General features: G+C 40.5%; 1 protein-coding gene across 12 annotated transcripts in view; it reads right to left on the bottom strand.

Annotated features, from left to right (window-relative positions):
* MBD5 (methyl-CpG binding domain protein 5) overlaps positions 1-16,496 on the bottom strand; it is a 171,709-nt gene extending 155,213 nt beyond the window's left edge. For 11 of the 12 annotated variants that reach the window (XR_012777168.1, XR_012777167.1, XM_075512225.1 and 8 more), the window contains exon 1: positions 16,050-16,496. The gene's annotated coding sequence lies outside the window, so the exon portion shown is untranslated. Of the gene's footprint in view, positions 1-15,371; positions 15,595-16,049 lie in introns of those variants that run through there. The other variant, XM_075512228.1, reaches the window with a different exon arrangement.
* Positions 16,497-16,796: the final 300 nt, after the last annotated feature.

Below are 16,796 nucleotides of genomic sequence, written 5' to 3'. Positions count from 1 at the left end.
TCAGCATCCTGCTAACCTTACTTTTGCTCATTTCTGTCAGATTCAGTGAAATTCCTGAGCAGAGTAGTTTACTAACCCTTTGTAGTCCCCAATAAACAGTTCAATCATTAACAGCATTAACAACCTGTGTACCACACCACAAATCATTTATGACCCTCCTTTTCATCTTCCCTCACTGGTTGTGGCTTTTCACCTTTTCTGCTTCTGTTGGTGTCTCAGTTCAGTTGAATTCTTTGTTCATGTATTCCTTCTGTTGGGGGGTGGGGAAGAATCAGAGTATTTTTCAGTTAGGAGATAAAAAGAATCCTTTTGTTCCGCTCAGATCGATATTTTATAAATTCGGTATGCTCTCCCATATTTATTCTGGTTTTATAATCCAAAATGGTCATAGGACAAATGTTCCTTCACAAGATGCTCCCAAACACCTACGGCAAAAATTTAAGATATCACTTACTCAAAAACAGAAACTAAGGTCTAAATTAGTAGATTATATCATTGATCTGGGCACTTTTATCTGTGCTAGGAAAGTATAGAATATATAAATCTAGTGGAAGTCTCAGTGCAGAAAGAGTCACTATTCTAGACTCCTTGTACAATTTCTCCAAGGGCACAATTTTACATCCATTTTTGTTTTACTACACTGTTCTAACTATGAACTTACCAGTGGACAAGAAACTGGAATACTTTTCTGTGTATTTTTGGTTACTTTAATGCTCTGTTATATTTTAATTGGCTTTTTGGAAAATACAATGCCATTTTAAGTTTTGTAAGAAGAATCAGGAAATGCACCCAAACTTCTCATGTCATTACTGAAAGGTCTAAGGGTTTGTAATACCAGCACATAAAAAAAATAAACCAAAGGCTATACAAGAGAACAGCACATGCTCCTTATCACCACACTGGCTTTTCTCCTTCTAGATCTTCACGCAAGGCAAAGACCCTAACATAAAGCAGAGTTCCTTGCTCACTGGACTTATCCCGTACTTGGACAGTTGCACCCGTTTGAAATGTGCCTGCGTACAGCAGCATCTTCTGTCCCCTTCTGATTAAAACAATTACACATACACTTTCTGTGGTGCAGAGTACAGCATGACACAGCAACATAGATCACACTGGCTTCACAGCATTCAAACGGCAGGTTTTTATCTTGAATTATGAAATGCACATCATCCTGTAACTGCTAGGTTTGTAATTAAAGCATGGCCATACCAGGAACTCTGTGGTAGTCACGTAAGTCTAAAGTGGGCAAAATCTTCTGAAACAATACTGGAATATTCCTCTTAAAAATCACATTGTTCAGGAAGTATAGGCCTACCATCACCTAAATAAATCAACGGTAGGTCTTCCCAGCTGTGTGTAGTTGTACACTTTGCCAACGCAACCTTGTTATATTTGTTACTGGATGAGAGTTAATATGGCTAACCAAGACCTGTGGTACCAGACTAACCTTCACAAGGGAAATTTCATGAACAGACATGAACACAATTAACCCTGGGAAGACCATCCTCTCCAAAAACAGTTATCACTCAAGATACATCTGTTCTATTTGTCATTTGTCAGTAAACTGCTCAATAAACTGTGTATTGAATGTGACATAGTTAATGAGCATCTCCATGACTGCAGAAATGACAAGTTCCCAAAACATAAGGTCTGATTCCCAAACTACTGCAGTCCAGATAACATTCACCTGCTTTCAGGCTGTTGCAGTATTTCTTATTTCCCTGGCTAGACAAAGGACAAGTGGCATACTCTCAGAAAAGTTCCACGTATGACTGACTGACTTTACAGAAGTTCTCAAGTATTCATATCTGTATGATTTCATCCCATTCCAACTGCCCTGCATCAGAAGCCAGCTACAGAAACTACAGTAGCTGCTTAACAGAGTTCTCCAGCCTGCTGTAAAAACTCCCCTCTGAGAGGAGCCAGTGCCTCCTAGAAGTCAGAAGGGGCTGGTGGAAAGCTGTCCGTAATTCTCACAAAATCTCTGGTTGTAACCTGCTGAAACAACAGTTCAGCCTCAAACGGGGTTTGGCACTGGCTGGAAAAAGGCAGAAGTGAAGAACGGAATTGAATCAGCTGTACCTTAGCTTAAAAAAGGTGATGGCAAACACTCATGCAAGAGGGCTTAAGGAAGACAAACAATCTCTTACAGTGTGATAATTCACAGGCTGGGTACAGCAGTTACGACTTCAGAAAGTTAGCAACAATAAAGTGCAACTGCAGGATACAGCTATACACATCTGGGTTACAGACAGCACTGCCAAGGTATTAAGCTCTGCGCAGGCTCCATACAAGTTCATACTTGCGTAAGTCTTTGCATAGGCATATTCTGTAGCATTATTATACGCCGATACTGACCCTCATTATCAGAAAGGGTCAGTATCAATCAAGCACCTAGCCAGGCCAATCCCATGCACCTAAAATAACAAGCAATCTTCTGTGAGAATGGCATCCAAGTAAAGGATAATGCTCACGATACATACAAGTCTAACACAAGTCTCAACTGGCAAGAACATGACTGATCTCACAGACTTGATAGCTTCGGCACAGCCTACCTGGCTCCACCTGCTCCACTCTTCAATACGTACACACCCCACGTTCTCTAGTGTACGTTCCAGAAGCATTACCAATTCACAGGGTTGGGACGACAGCTAATATTTTTTGTTTTAAAAAAATGTTGATGTCCTTTTGACAAATTCACTGCTGGAGACAAAGTAAAATCCAGCTAAGAAATCTCAGTGGGGTGCAGAGAAGAACAGCAGTGTCACAGGTGGAGCAATACACATGCCTAAATACCCAGCTCACCTGCCAGAGAGCACTGAGCTGACAGAGTATGACATGAACCCTTTGGCCAAATGACCCGTAACTAATTCTATTACTACTGCCCATGCCCTCAAGAGAGGGGCCAATTCTCAGTAAAATGTACACAGCTGTGGATAGCAGTATGGAGAGGAAAAACACCCCCCAAAACCAAACAGGTGCATGAAGTGTTAAATTGCTGCAATTTATCTGTTGTGTTGCTATCATTTCTCCTTAATGATAAATTCACTTCAAACAAAAAAGCAAAAAGCCTATTAAAAATGTCTATTTCAAGCCATTAGCATTCACTTTTTAATTTGTGTGCTCAAAACTCTCTCACACTGTAGCTCAAGAACTGCAGAGCAAGACGACATCTAAAGCAAAACCAGTTTTGAAACAGTCTAATATCTCAAATTTCCTTCACGATGGTAGTTCAGTGTTCCCTTCACATCCTGTCCTTCGTTACCTACTGTTGGCTGAAGATAAGCTCTTCCAGGCTTCTCAAATGCTGACACAGGAACCTCTGTGAGCACACTGAACTACTTCCTTTTCTCCTTGAAAAGATTTAATAACCTACAAGTTTCTTCTGTGCCCTACTTGTAGTCTATCGTTTTCTTCCTTCTTGTATCAAATCTGCTAAAATAAAATTTTATAGAGTGTCAATTCAACAAAGGAAAAACTATAAAGTTAGTTCTGACAGCTCCCTTTCTCAAAAAATTTAATCAAAAAAGAAAGAAAAGAAAAAATCCTTTGCCCTTGAAAAGATGAATTGAATAGCCTTAGGTATTCTATAGCTGTATTTATGAAAAAGTTTTTGGACACTAAACACACAAGTCTCTACAGAAATGGGGAAAGTGTTTTGCCCAAGTCATAAACTCCTTTTTCCATGGCACAGAGAAAAATATGTTGCACTCCACTGCTAGACATAAGCTCACCTCTCAGAGAGGTACAATTCCCATCCATCTCAAAGGGAATCAATGCCTACGAGATAATACCATCAAACAAGGTAGCCTCAAAAAAAAGCCACATAAATGCGCACACAAAACACATGCTATTCAAATTTAGGAGAGCAACTATCTTCTCTACAGAAACACACATGTTCTGTCCAGACATTATTTTAAAGTTTTCTTACCAAACACACGTTATTAACACTTAATATTGTAATGGTAGCACCAAATCTCAGTACTTAACACACACACACAAAAAATTTAAAAAAAATTAATAGATGACAACGTATGACTGTTACTTTTCTATGTAGAAAAGGCATACTACTTTATTTTAAAGTAAAAAGTAATGGTAAAAGTCATGTAAAGCTCCCTGGCTATAAATGAAAATGAGGCCAGCACATTTAACATCTCCATGTATTTCCCAGTTAATACTTCATACCGTAATGTTGCAGAAATTTATTCTTTTCCTCACTTTTATCTGAAACAATTAAGTTTGATTTTAAAATTTTGTGTTTTATAACAGCGAGAAAAACATCTAACAAGAAAGATTATCAGAGATTAATCCAGTTGCTGAGCATGTGTTTATACTTCTATATGCAGAACAGGCATTTTCCCTTTGGTAGATTCCCCCCCAATCTGTCTGAAGTCAAACAGTCAATTGACCTGTGTACTACTACAGAAAATCTAAATAAAAACCACAAATCCTCTCAAATCTGGTTTTCTAACTTAAAGCAATTATTTATTAACATACTATTCATCAAATGCTGAATCATGGGGAAAATGCATAAGTAACTCATTGCTACTTTGCAGATAACTATTTCAGCTGATTGAACAAATCACTTTTTCTTGGTTTTGGCAGAACTGTATCAGAATATTTATTTAAAACAATATTGTACAGCTGTTGTAGTTTAGAGAAAAAATATATTTAAGTATTTTGGGACAGGTTTGGGGTTTGTTGGGGTTTGGTTTTTTTTTTAGTCTTAAACAGGAAAAAAAAGGAATTAAAAAATTAAGTTCATTTCTTGTAAGCGCAAAGATATTCCCTTGTAGCCAAGCTAAGAAGCTAACATAGAATAGTATCAGCAATTCGAATTAAGCTATCCAATAGAAATTAAATTTAGAAATCAAGTTTCTCTCATTATAAGAAGTCTCTTCTACTGTTCATCCTAAATTATCACTTTTCTTTTTTTATTCTTTATTGAACTATGTAAAATCATCCCCCTGTATGAGGTCCAAAATAATTTTCATAGAAGTCAATGAAAAAAAAAATTCCCTCATTATTACTATTATTCTGTATTACAGTAATACCAAGGCTCCAGTTATGATTGACAAATACACGGAAAACCACCGTCCAGAAGAGGCACATAAAATTATTTAGTCAGTCATTGAATTCAAAGGGATCAGAGAGTAATTCTTAAAATGCAGACTGTTTAATGCTTACAAAATCAACACATCTGGTTCCTACTTCTGCTCAGGTTCCTCAAAAAAATTTGTTCCTATTTCTGTTTAAATACTTAAGCACTCAAAATACACATAAACTGATGTTATTCAAGAGATACTCCTTTCCTCACTAAGGTATACTGAATTTATTTCCTATGGCACAAGCCATACTTCAGACCATTATCTCAAACTAGAAAATGCTAAATCATATTAAAGCTCCTGTTCAATAAAGAAAACTTTTCTGGCTGTATTCAATGGAAGAATGTTTGTCCCTGTATATATAAATCTAGAAATATTTATCCAAAAAGGAAGATTCAAGCAATTTAAAAAATAATTTTCATATTTCTATTAATTGTAAAACATACGCTTCTGTTTGTGGAATAAATTCATAGCCTTAAAACTCTGAAGATAAGAGTTAAAACAATGAAGTTAAAATCTCTACCAGAATGCATTTGCTCCAGTGTAAAGCTAACAAATGCTAAAATTTTTGGCAACACTTCTGCATTTCTGAATCATTAGGTAGTCAAACTATTTTTTGATTTTGCTTGCATGATGTTGGATTAGAATAATCCATATAAATCAGTGGTTTCCCCTCACTAGGAATACTGTCTTTACTTCTGGTCATCTGATGTCAAAAAGATGCACAAAAAATAGGAAGGTTCAGAAATAAATAACAAAAATGACTTGCACGTACAGCAGTGGATTAGAATTGTTTACTCAAGAGACAAGTAAGAAAGAATATAGTCAAAGTAAACAAAATAATGGCGAGCCAGAGAAGGCATGCTGAGCATTTCAGTCACCCTTTTCAGAATATAATGACGAGATGCTTTTCCTAACAAAAACTTAAACATGTAGGTCTTTGTCAGAGAGCTGTTTATGCTACGGCAACGGCAGAATTCTCCGATGCTTTCCTCCAACCAAGACGTGGAGTTTGCAGCCACAAGACAGAACTGAAGTAGGACAAAGAAGAAAAAGCTGAACTCGAGTCATGTATTTAGTTGCCTAGAGACTTAACTTGTGGAAACCTAAACATCCAGGCCAAAGTCCTCAAAGATATTTCAGCACTTCTTTTCTACTGATACCAGTTATCATTCAAAAACAGTGGGGCTTGGTGTCCAAATATGCCTGATGATCTAGACTGTAACAGCTTTAAGCTCTTCCAAGTCTAGGCAGCAACAGTGACAACATTATGAAATTATTTATATGCCTGATAGTAGTCGGATGCCGATTTATTTCCCTTTTCAAATCATCCTGAGACTCTGTTGTCTGTAAAGACTGTGATTAAGCAGCATTTTCTAGTTGATACTGTCTGTGAAAATATAAGCCATGGGGTTTCACACTCGTGTCCTCGGTAAGGCTACCAGCTTTTTTCCCATAAATAGTCCCCTTCCCATCACTGTCCGTTACTGGATCTCCTTCCCCCTGCCATGGCAAATACTTTTATGCACAGCCACATGGCCCCTGTTCCCCACACGCCTCCCAGTTTTTGTTACAGCCCTTATTACCTCCACACCAACCCCCTCAGCCTTCAACTCTTCTCCAAATGCTTGCTTTGCCTCTATCCACTTCCCTCCCCGCCGCATCCCCCTTCTCTCCCTGTTGCCATTCACGCCCCCGCTACGCTGCTCTGCTCCTGACCACCAACCCCTCTCCCCAAAGCCTGCTACTTCCTAACGTCTCACTACTCGCTTCCTTCCTACTCCCACACCACAAGGCCTCCACAGAAGCTTTCAGTTATAACCCTCTCTTCTCTTATAGAGAGCAGAACACCATCCTCCCTTAAAATAAGGGTACCTAATGTCAAATACCACAGTGACTAGCAGGAAGACTTATCCACAGGCAGCACCTTGCAGCTTCAGAGAAGTTGCCTCTCCAGTGAAGCAGGCTTCACCATCCTTTTGTTTGCAAAAAAAAAAAATATATATTTCTACCTAGTGATGCATCCTCTGAAGTCTCAAGTTTATTTGTGGCGTTCCAAACTCACTGCGCTACTGACACAGCAGAAAAACGCCACCAAGTTGAGCATCAAACATTACTTCTTCGACCAGCTAACAGTTAGTAAGTTCTTCGGTATTTCTATTAGGGCAAAATAAGGTATGTGAGTAAAGCAAAAGTAAACAACAGGAGAGTCTATGCAAATTGAGGACAGAACAATGACGGATTACACTGGACAGGATTAACGCAGACATTAAAAAAGTAGTTATGATTTGCAAGTTTGATGAACATACAGATTCATATAACCTAATCCTAAAATACCACCTGCCTGTGGAAACCTCTAGTATACATGACCCTGCATTTTTTCCGACCCTACATTAGGACATTAAATAGAAGTCTCTACGAAGAGCTTGCTTTCAACACAACTGTAACTGGAAATGCTTTAAGAGATCTTCAATTTAAGGTTCACCAGTCGTCAGCAATGAGTAAGTTTACATTCACCACCATCATGCTGAACATTTTCATATATTACACATGACTTTTGACTACTATCTACCAAAACAGAAACTAAAAAGTATTTTGTTTTTTCTATAATAGAAGTTCAGAAACATTCTAGACATACAGATACTACAAATAAATCCCAGTGCACACAAAGTATTATAATTATTTGCAATAATTAGCAAAAGCTGAATATTAACACTTTTTTTACTGTTTTGTTAAATGAAATAATATTAAAAATCAGATTAATATACTTCCAACAGTTCCACTATGGGGTAAGTGTGTCTCAGGTTGTTGCATCAAACCCGCAGCTTCAAAAAAACCTGAATAAAGTTAAACTTATTTTTATTCAGCATAGATCAGTATTTGGAGAAAGTCGATTTACTGTTTTCAAAGAAAAGAAAAAATTGTAAAAACAGGTTCTACAAAGTTTATATATTCATTCCCTCACAAAACAACAGTTATTGCTCTGACAGTTATTATTTAAGAAAAACAATGTAGTTCCTATGCACAGGAGTACCTTTACTGGCATAAAGTATTTATAAGTTCCTTTTACATAAAAAAAGACTTAGAAATTATTATCTTTTAATTTGCTGTTTATTTTTCAGTTCCAGGGATATGCTCATTAAGTTCTACCTCACCATGTGTCTGCAGATTCTTAGCAGAACTCGTACATCAGATAATGACTTGATTTACAAGAAATGATTAAGACTGATTCATAACTGTGAAGTTTTTAAGAAAAGGAGCATGGGAAAAAGACCAGCAAAACCCACAAGCACAGGAAGAAAGCTAAATATGTAAGGTGATCCACCAGGAATCCACATACCAGCTGATTAAGAAGCTGCCTAATGACCAGCTTTTGGGATCATTACATGGTTCGGACTGCTCATTCCCCAATACCTTTGTGAAGTTAGAACTCATGAAAAATTCAGGTTTAGGGCTTGATCCAGCACCCAAGGAAGTTAATAAATATTTTAGCACTGACATCACTGAAAACAGAATAGACCCTCTATTTTTTTTCCTTAGTGTAAAGATTTCCTATCTAGATTTTTAATAACAAGAGTACAAATATTTTATTGATATTCCAAAAAATTAAAATCACCTTACACAGCAATATTGTAACACCCTAAATTACATGCCTAATACAAACCTATTTATCAAAGAATAATAACTTGGCCAAAGTATGATACAACAAAGATGTTACAAGAGTAACGCAACTTTCAGAAAAAACAAACATCAACACTACCACAGTGAGCACTGCAACTTTATAGCTAGTACGCTCTGCACAGATGGACAAGTAATTTTTAGAAATGAATCACGCTGCAAATGATTTTACTAATTTTAAAACAGAGGTGAGGAACCAATAGCCTACAGGCCAGATACGGTTTGCTTCTTCAGTTCAGATGGCCTACAGACACATACGTGCTTTATTAAGTAATAACACCAAGGCACACTTGAAGGCAAGCTACATGTGTTTTAGAAGGCTCCAACAATTCACATTTTTTTAAATACATAAGCCTTAAACCCAAGCATCAGCCTGAAGTTTAAAGTATTAAGTGAAATCCATGTTATTAGTTCGCATTTTTTTTTAAACGCACAAATTCTTGAGTTATTGTCCACTAAATATAGCACATTCTTGCTACCCAGAGAAGGTGGGACTCCACAGCCCTCAACATTTAAATCATCTTAGTAGAGAAAAGTCAATGGTACTTTGAATTTGGACAACAGCCTATGCAACAGCTGTGGCAGAAAAATTTTGATACCTGCTCCGATACAGAGGAACGCACTCTACAGCCCTTATTATTTAGGACAAAACTTCCATCAAAATCAATGGATGTTTTGCCTTGAAAAGATACAGTACCAAATATAGATCTCTGCCTTTCATAGACAGCTTCTTTCAAAGTGCAAAGCATTTCTGAATCTGAAAGTGCATGCAGGATTCTAAATATGAGAAGAACAACAAGTGAAAAAGAATTTACTGAGAACGAGAGAAATCATAGGCCACCGCTCTACTTTCATCCTTTCTGCAATTATTTGCAGCTGCCATGAACATATTGATATTTAGTAAACTGAAGGCTGCAGCTTTAATTGAAGTTTGACTGCTATAAACAGTTAGCTGCCTGGCTCTGGCCCGCACTCTAATACCATCAGCAGAACAGAGATGGGAAGCATAAACAAACCTTTTAACTAGATTACAGTTTCTAAAATGGCCAAGAATCCCTTCGGCAAGAACTCCTGTGTGACAAAATGTTAAAGGAGGAAAAGTATTTTGAAAGAGTATCTTAAAAAAGCCTAACCTTTCCTAAGATAGTACGAATGAGAGTCTTCTGAGGAAAATGACTTTAAGTTTTCAAAGGGGGCTATATCCTTGAGAAACACGGTCTGATCCTTCAAGAAAAATTAAAAGCCAGAAAACTTTAAAACAAATGGATGCAAAACAGAACGATATTTTCCAAAGGCTTTTTCTCTTAAGACTTCAAAAATGCATCAAGAAGTTATTGAACTTTGAAATACCAGCAGATCTTATAATATCAATTCACATTTCAAGTAGCCATGCTCAAGAACAACATTACAAAAACATGTTGCATCACCGATTTATACCAACATGTTTACCTCTTAAATCTGATCCTTCTCATAACTCGCTTTAGCCGAGCTTCTTCCCCATAAAGATTACGAGGGGACAGCATATCCCCCCTTCTGCCCCCAAGCCCATAAAAGGCAAAAGGAAGTTCTGTTCTAAAAAAAATCAGCTCGCTACAGATTTCTGACTACTTTGTTTCTTTAATCAATGATGTCATTTGTCCACTTTCGCAGTGTTTTCTTCCAAAAATAGCAGATACTAAGAGATTCTTCCTCTCATTTAGGGGTTGGATGAGAGGATCCAGCAAAAGCTTTTTTTTGTGCTTGTCTTCTACATACTTAAAAAAGAAATAAAATTTACCATCTTAAGTCAACAGTATGCTTATATAAAAAAATTAAATGCATGCATAAGTCTTCATTGCATCACTCTTAAAAGATTAAATAAATTTAAAATATATATTAGGGGCGAACACAGTCAAAATATAAAGCCAGTGCCAGCTGTTTGTTATCATCAATGCTCCAGCTTGAGTCCTACCACAACATGTGAAATTTGTACTCATTCTAGTGGGGCTAATCGTATATTTGCATATATATGCATGCGCACATGTGTGTATAAATGTGTGTGCATGTGCATACATAAATGTATAAGACATATACATGAGATACACAGGTACGAGCTCAAAGGAATGAGACAACCCCAAATATTTTACATGTTTTTATAAGGAGTTTAGTTTGTCACAACCAATAACCCTAAATAACGTGTTGGCAATGACCTACCAGAGCTTAAAAATAAAGTCTAGAATTGGCAAACTGAAATTTAATTTACATGTTTTTGAAACACTAGGCAGTATGAATGGAAAAATTAGGCTCTCTATATTTATGATATGTAGGCCTACCTTTTATTTGGCCGAATTTACTTTTCTCCTAACTCAGACTGCATTTGTTTCCTTTGGCAGCAGGGTACAAGGCAACATTATTGCAAGCCTCTCTTTATCTAAACGTTGAGAATATCACCATTTGATCCAACAGGATTTGTTGTGCAAACAATTGACAACTGTTCTGGTTCCCTCACTTGGGAATTTTTCTTAGCAAGGCCATGCTACTGATGCTGCAAACCAAGGGCCCTAATATTTAAGATGCTATTTACATTTCAGATTACTCCTCCTTCAGTAAGTCACCAAAATAATTTTGGATTTAATGTCACTGAAAATGTAGACTAAACAAAAGTTATGAGAACATATATATTTTTTTAATACTGGGCTTCAATTTTACCACATATAGGAATAATGTAATCAACATCTTGCTTCTATAGGTCTTGGCTACCAGATATTGTGACAAGATAAGAATTTTTAAAATACTATTTGCTTACTACTTTGTTTTAAAATATTTCCTGTAGAAGAAATAAAAAAAAAAAAAGAAAACAGCACTTTGAAGAATTTAACCAGAGTAATAAATGAAATCCTTTATTCTTTCTTTGATAAAGAAAGTTAGTAGAAACCTCAAAAAGAATTTCCAGACATTTTACCATTTCATTTTTTAAGTAGATTTAAAGCTCCTGAAACAGAAGATTTCAGAAAAAAATAAAACAAACACAAAAAACCCCAAACAAACAACAAAGTGACAAATGTATCTCGTGCATCTCCATCTCTCTGGATTGCTCTCTGCAATGTTCCTCAGCTCCAACCCAATGAACCAGCACTCAAAGCCACTCTCCACGATTTGTTCCTTAGTCATTCCCTCCGGGAGGAGAGGAGGTAATGGAGATTTTTGTGATGGGAACACCTGTCAAGCTGCAGATAAACTGAGATGATCAACTCATTTCACAAAGGTCTATGAATAGCCACCTCATGGTAATGACTGATTCCTGCTGCCATGTGCCAGATCAAAACAACAACTTAGAGGTAAAAGGCTCGAAATACAGATCTTGGAGCCACACAGTCGCTTTAATTTTAACTTGTAAGTACTGTTTTAAAGTATCTATCTTTTACACTTCTTTTATATACTCATTTGTATATACACATGTGCATTCGTGTATGTAGCTAAACATATGCATATGTACTCATACACTTTATAATGCTGTAGTCTAAGTGGTTTTGACAAATTTTACCTCGATTTAAAAACAGTGCAAAGTCTGAACTCCTTTCTAAGCGATTCATCAAAAAAAAAATAGGTTTTGCTATAATAAAGAACTTGGAATTTAAAGAGAGGAAAGGAGCCAGCACTTTTTAATTTAACTGCTGCTTTTTATTAGCATCCCATTTGGTTTAACTCTAGTTACCTAGCTTTCAGGATGCTTTAATTTTTATCTGTCTCCAGTGCTCTTCCAAAATTTTATTCCTAATACAGGCCTTGGTTCCTGTGCAGGCCTATTTGAAACTGAGCAGTATTATTCCACCTAATAGTTCCAAAAATAATTACAAAGAAAAGCCAGTGAAAGCCTGTGGTTTCAAACATTCAAATAACTCTTAAAAATAATAAGCAGATCCTTAATGACATAAGAGCATTCAAAAACATAGCCGGTATCTTTTTGTTGTTGAAATCAACGGTAACTTCGATACCCACTTCTACTGGGATAAAACAGAAACCAATACAGGGTCCTCAAAAAACAACCAAACAAAACCAAGCCCCCCAACAACCGAACAAGCCCAAAAGAAGAAACAGAACTCCCTGCTTTTCAAGAGTCTTAAAAGCATTTTTGAAAAGGAAGCTCCGTCACTTTCAAAATTTGCGTCCCGAGCCATTAACAGACGAGATTCTTCTCTTGCAAGCTGCTTTGTGCATGTGGTCTCTTAAGCCCACAGAAAGACACACTGACATTAGTGGGGCTCCAGATGGGCACCCACCTGGTCTACTGCTTTCCAGAAGGAACATCCACGACAAGCACTCACTGCTGATTCAGAAACTAATTTTATAGTTACAGACTGCATTCAAGTTACTGATCTTCCACATACAAGGAATCACCACGAATAAGAGTAAAGGGGAGTGGTGGGGGGGAATCTACTGACAAACCAAATTAAATAACCCAGCTGAAAACCAAGGCATTCCATTTTTGAGTGGACTGTTACTTATGCCAAGATCTTCAGTGCTTTTTAACAAGGAGAAAGACCGATCCCTCCACTGCCAAAGACAAATAAAAGGACTGCAAGCGAAGAAAAGTTAAATTATTGAAAGTATTGCATCATAAAGATTCTCTTCAAACATCGACTTACTTAGTCTAAATAGAAACTAACACATTCATCTACAAAGAAAGGTAAGACAGCAAACTCCAAGGAAAGACTGTTGAAGACAAATAGAAGTCCGGCCTGAACACTATCTTTACATCTAGCACAGCCTACATTTTGCCATGGTAGGTTCCTTGCTAACTCAAAACAATCTCTCTGACCTAGAGTCTGGGAAGCCACTAACCTGGAATACAAGAAAATAATTATTAATTTTGGCTCAAAAGATAAATAATCGAAAAATATGTACAAAGTTTTCCTAAAAGCAATTAGCAACTGTAAATACCTATTCATAATAGCAGCAAAAAGAGCTTAAAAAACCTAAACAAACCAAAACTGTATTGCCCTTTAGTTATAGCTGTTGATAACGCACAGTCTTCCTTAACACAGGTTGAGAGACTCAATTCTTTCAGTTCTTAGAAGGTTGTTGCGACAGCAGCCAGAAGCCCCAAACTAGCCTTAGGCCCCTTTGGGCTAGGCGCTGCAGAAATGCAGGAACTGCCTCCGGCACAACTCGGAATCCCAGCCCCACCAGTGGTTCCTTAGGATGGACCTTCCCTACCCAGGCCCCCCAAATCAGCCTATGGAAATGAAGGTTTTATTAGTAATTTTATCTCTAGGATTCAAAGTCAGAGAAGCCCCTGAATTATCCTGCCCAGCTTTAGAATTCTGTTAGGGTATTTTACTGAGCAATCATACTAAATCAAATCATACCTATTTTTAACACTATAACACAAAGAAATTGAAGTGTTAAATCCCCATAATAAATAATACATCTCATCAGCTGTAGGCCATGAAAGTTGCAGGCAGATCTGCAGCTCTACATACATTGGGAGTGTAATCCTGAAGCCACTATAGGTTTCCACATACAGATGAAAGTAGATCAATGGTATCTAAGGTTGAGAAAGGAAGCATTGTCATGAAAAAAAAAAAAAAAGAAAAAGAAAACGGTGTCCTTTATTCCTGGCCAGGCTTTTACTGTCCAACTCTTGCCTGTAGTAAAGTAACTAAAAGGAGAGTCACACGTTTAAAGAACGGGTTTTTACACGCCTATCTACCGATTTTGACAATAATTATTGCTGTTGAATTTTTCCACATGTTTAAAACCAAAGTCATCTTGTTTTCACAAGCTAACAGAAAACTAATGGCAAACTATTAGAAAGAACTACAGTTATGGCTGCTACCTTCAATTCTTCTTCATAATATTGTTAAGTAACTGTCCAACTATATTTTTCTCTCATTCTTTCCACCCCATCAAATTACGGCTTTCTCAAACTCCAGTTTGATCACAAAATTGCTGCTCCGCACAAGCCGTGTACGTACAAATTAGAAATGGGAGATACCAAAGCATTTCAGGAGACCTCTTTCTTGTGGGTATCCTTCCAGCGCGAGGCAGAGATGACACATGCTCCCTGCTGACCACCATTTAACCGTGATGCCCCACTGAAATACATACTCACGGCCTACTTCATGGTTCAGCATGCTCCACAGTACTTAATAAACTGAGCACTCAAACCGTCTTTTTAAACTTACGGAGGACATAATTAAGCTCCAGAAATAAGCAGACAACAGCAATTTTAACATAAACATCCTACTTACGCAGTGGACTCTTATTTCAACTTGGCATTAATGCCCAAACTCTTACTTCTGGATTCTCGCAAATCTCTAGAAGGCTTCTTCCAATATTTCCTTGAGTTAGGCATTTAGTTTGCCCCCTTACATTTTAATCCATTTCAGACATTTTAACACGTTAACTTTCCTTTTAATCAGTAGAAAAAAAATGCTCAGACCAGCCTACCAGCACTACCTGACCTAACAAGCCAGCAACATCGTAAGCGCGGACGGAGACATTCGGCCTTCCCAGCAGAAGGCCATGGAAAAACAGATCACGACATATATATATTTGAGCAAACCATTGACCAAATATAGCCAGCCACCAACGATAACCACGTACTGCTATCAAACGCGCAACGCCGATCCCGATCTTGCAAACATTGACGTTCCTCGGGAGGCCGGTTCTTGGACTATTCCTGGAAGTTAAGCTCGCCAGCGGGTCTTTGTACGACCGGGGCCTTAACGACGGCGGGGGTTTAGTAAGTCAAACAACGGCCTGAAACCGCCGCAGAGAGCCCAACCGGGGGAGCAAATCCCGAGGGCTCCCCAGCGCCCTGCCGTTATTTCGGCCACCGAATTCCCTGCTGCGGCGAGGTAAACACTTTCGGGACGAGCCGGGGCTCCGCACCCACCGGAGCCACCCCGAACTTTCCTCACAGCACCGCGCCTTCGGCGGAGGGCTGCCCCCGCCGACATCACCCACCCGGCCCGGGGGCGGGGGGGGGCGGGCCTGAAGAATCCCCCCCGCCGGGGCGGTGGGGAGAGGAGCGCGGCCGGGGCCGGAGCATCACCCGCGCCCCGGCGACAACAAAGCTCCGGCAGGACCGTGCGGGGGGAGCCCCCGGCGCTGAGAGGGGGCAGAAAGTGACAGACGGGCGCCCGGCGCCCCCTCCCCGCCGCCCGCGGCCCAGCGCGGCCGAGCGCCGGGCCCCCCCTCCCGCTCCCTCCCCGAGGTAAACAAGCGGGCGGCCCCGCCGCCGCCGCCGCTCCCCCCGCCCCGCCGCCGCCCCGCACTCACCTCAGCGGCCCCCCGGCGCCCGGCCGGCCCCGGAGCGGCGCAGGCGGAGACGCACACAAAGGGTAATAAAGGGGGAGGAGGGGAGCGCGGGGGGTGGGGGCTGCCCAACTGCCTGCCGCTCCCCCGCCGAGGTGCCTCCCGCCGGGGCCGCCTCTCGGGTTCGCTCTCCCTCCGCCGACGGCCGCGGGAGGGGGGAGGGGGGGGAGGAAGAAACTCCCCGGGCTCCTCCGGCGGGGCTGGGGGGTGGGGGGGAGAAAGTCGGGGCGCCTGGCACCGGCCCCCCGCCCCCGCGCCGATGCCGAGCGGAATTAGCGCCCTGTCCCTTTAACGGTATAAATAACGGGCCCCCCCGCCCCCCCCGCGCTCCTCATCATCAGCTGCTGCTGCTGCTCCGGCTGCTGGGGCTCCGGCGCTGCCGGGGAGGAAGAGGGGAGGCAGCCACTGCGCATGCGCCCCGGGGGAGCTCGGGAGGCCGCGGGGGGGGGGGGAGAGGGAGGGACGTGCCTTCCCACAGGGCCGCGCGCGCCGCGCGCACCCGGAAGGAGATCCGGCCGCGGGGCGGAAGGAAGTGGCGGGGAAGGCCGGGGCGGAAGTGAGGGGCGGCTGGGGGGGGGGAAGCTGTCACGTGAGGGGGCGGAGCGGGCGGCGCGGGGGCCGCCGGGAGCGCGGCAGCTGGGCGGTGGCGGTGCGGGTGCGCGCGCGCGGCGGTTGCCGTGGCCGCCGCCTCAGGTGAGGGAGCGGCGGGCG

Source organism: Mycteria americana, chromosome 9, assembly GCF_035582795.1.
Source record: "Mycteria americana isolate JAX WOST 10 ecotype Jacksonville Zoo and Gardens chromosome 9, USCA_MyAme_1.0, whole genome shotgun sequence".
Classification (NCBI taxonomy): domain Eukaryota; kingdom Metazoa; phylum Chordata; class Aves; order Ciconiiformes; family Ciconiidae; genus Mycteria; species Mycteria americana.
This window is presented reverse-complemented; position numbering and strand designations above follow the sequence as displayed.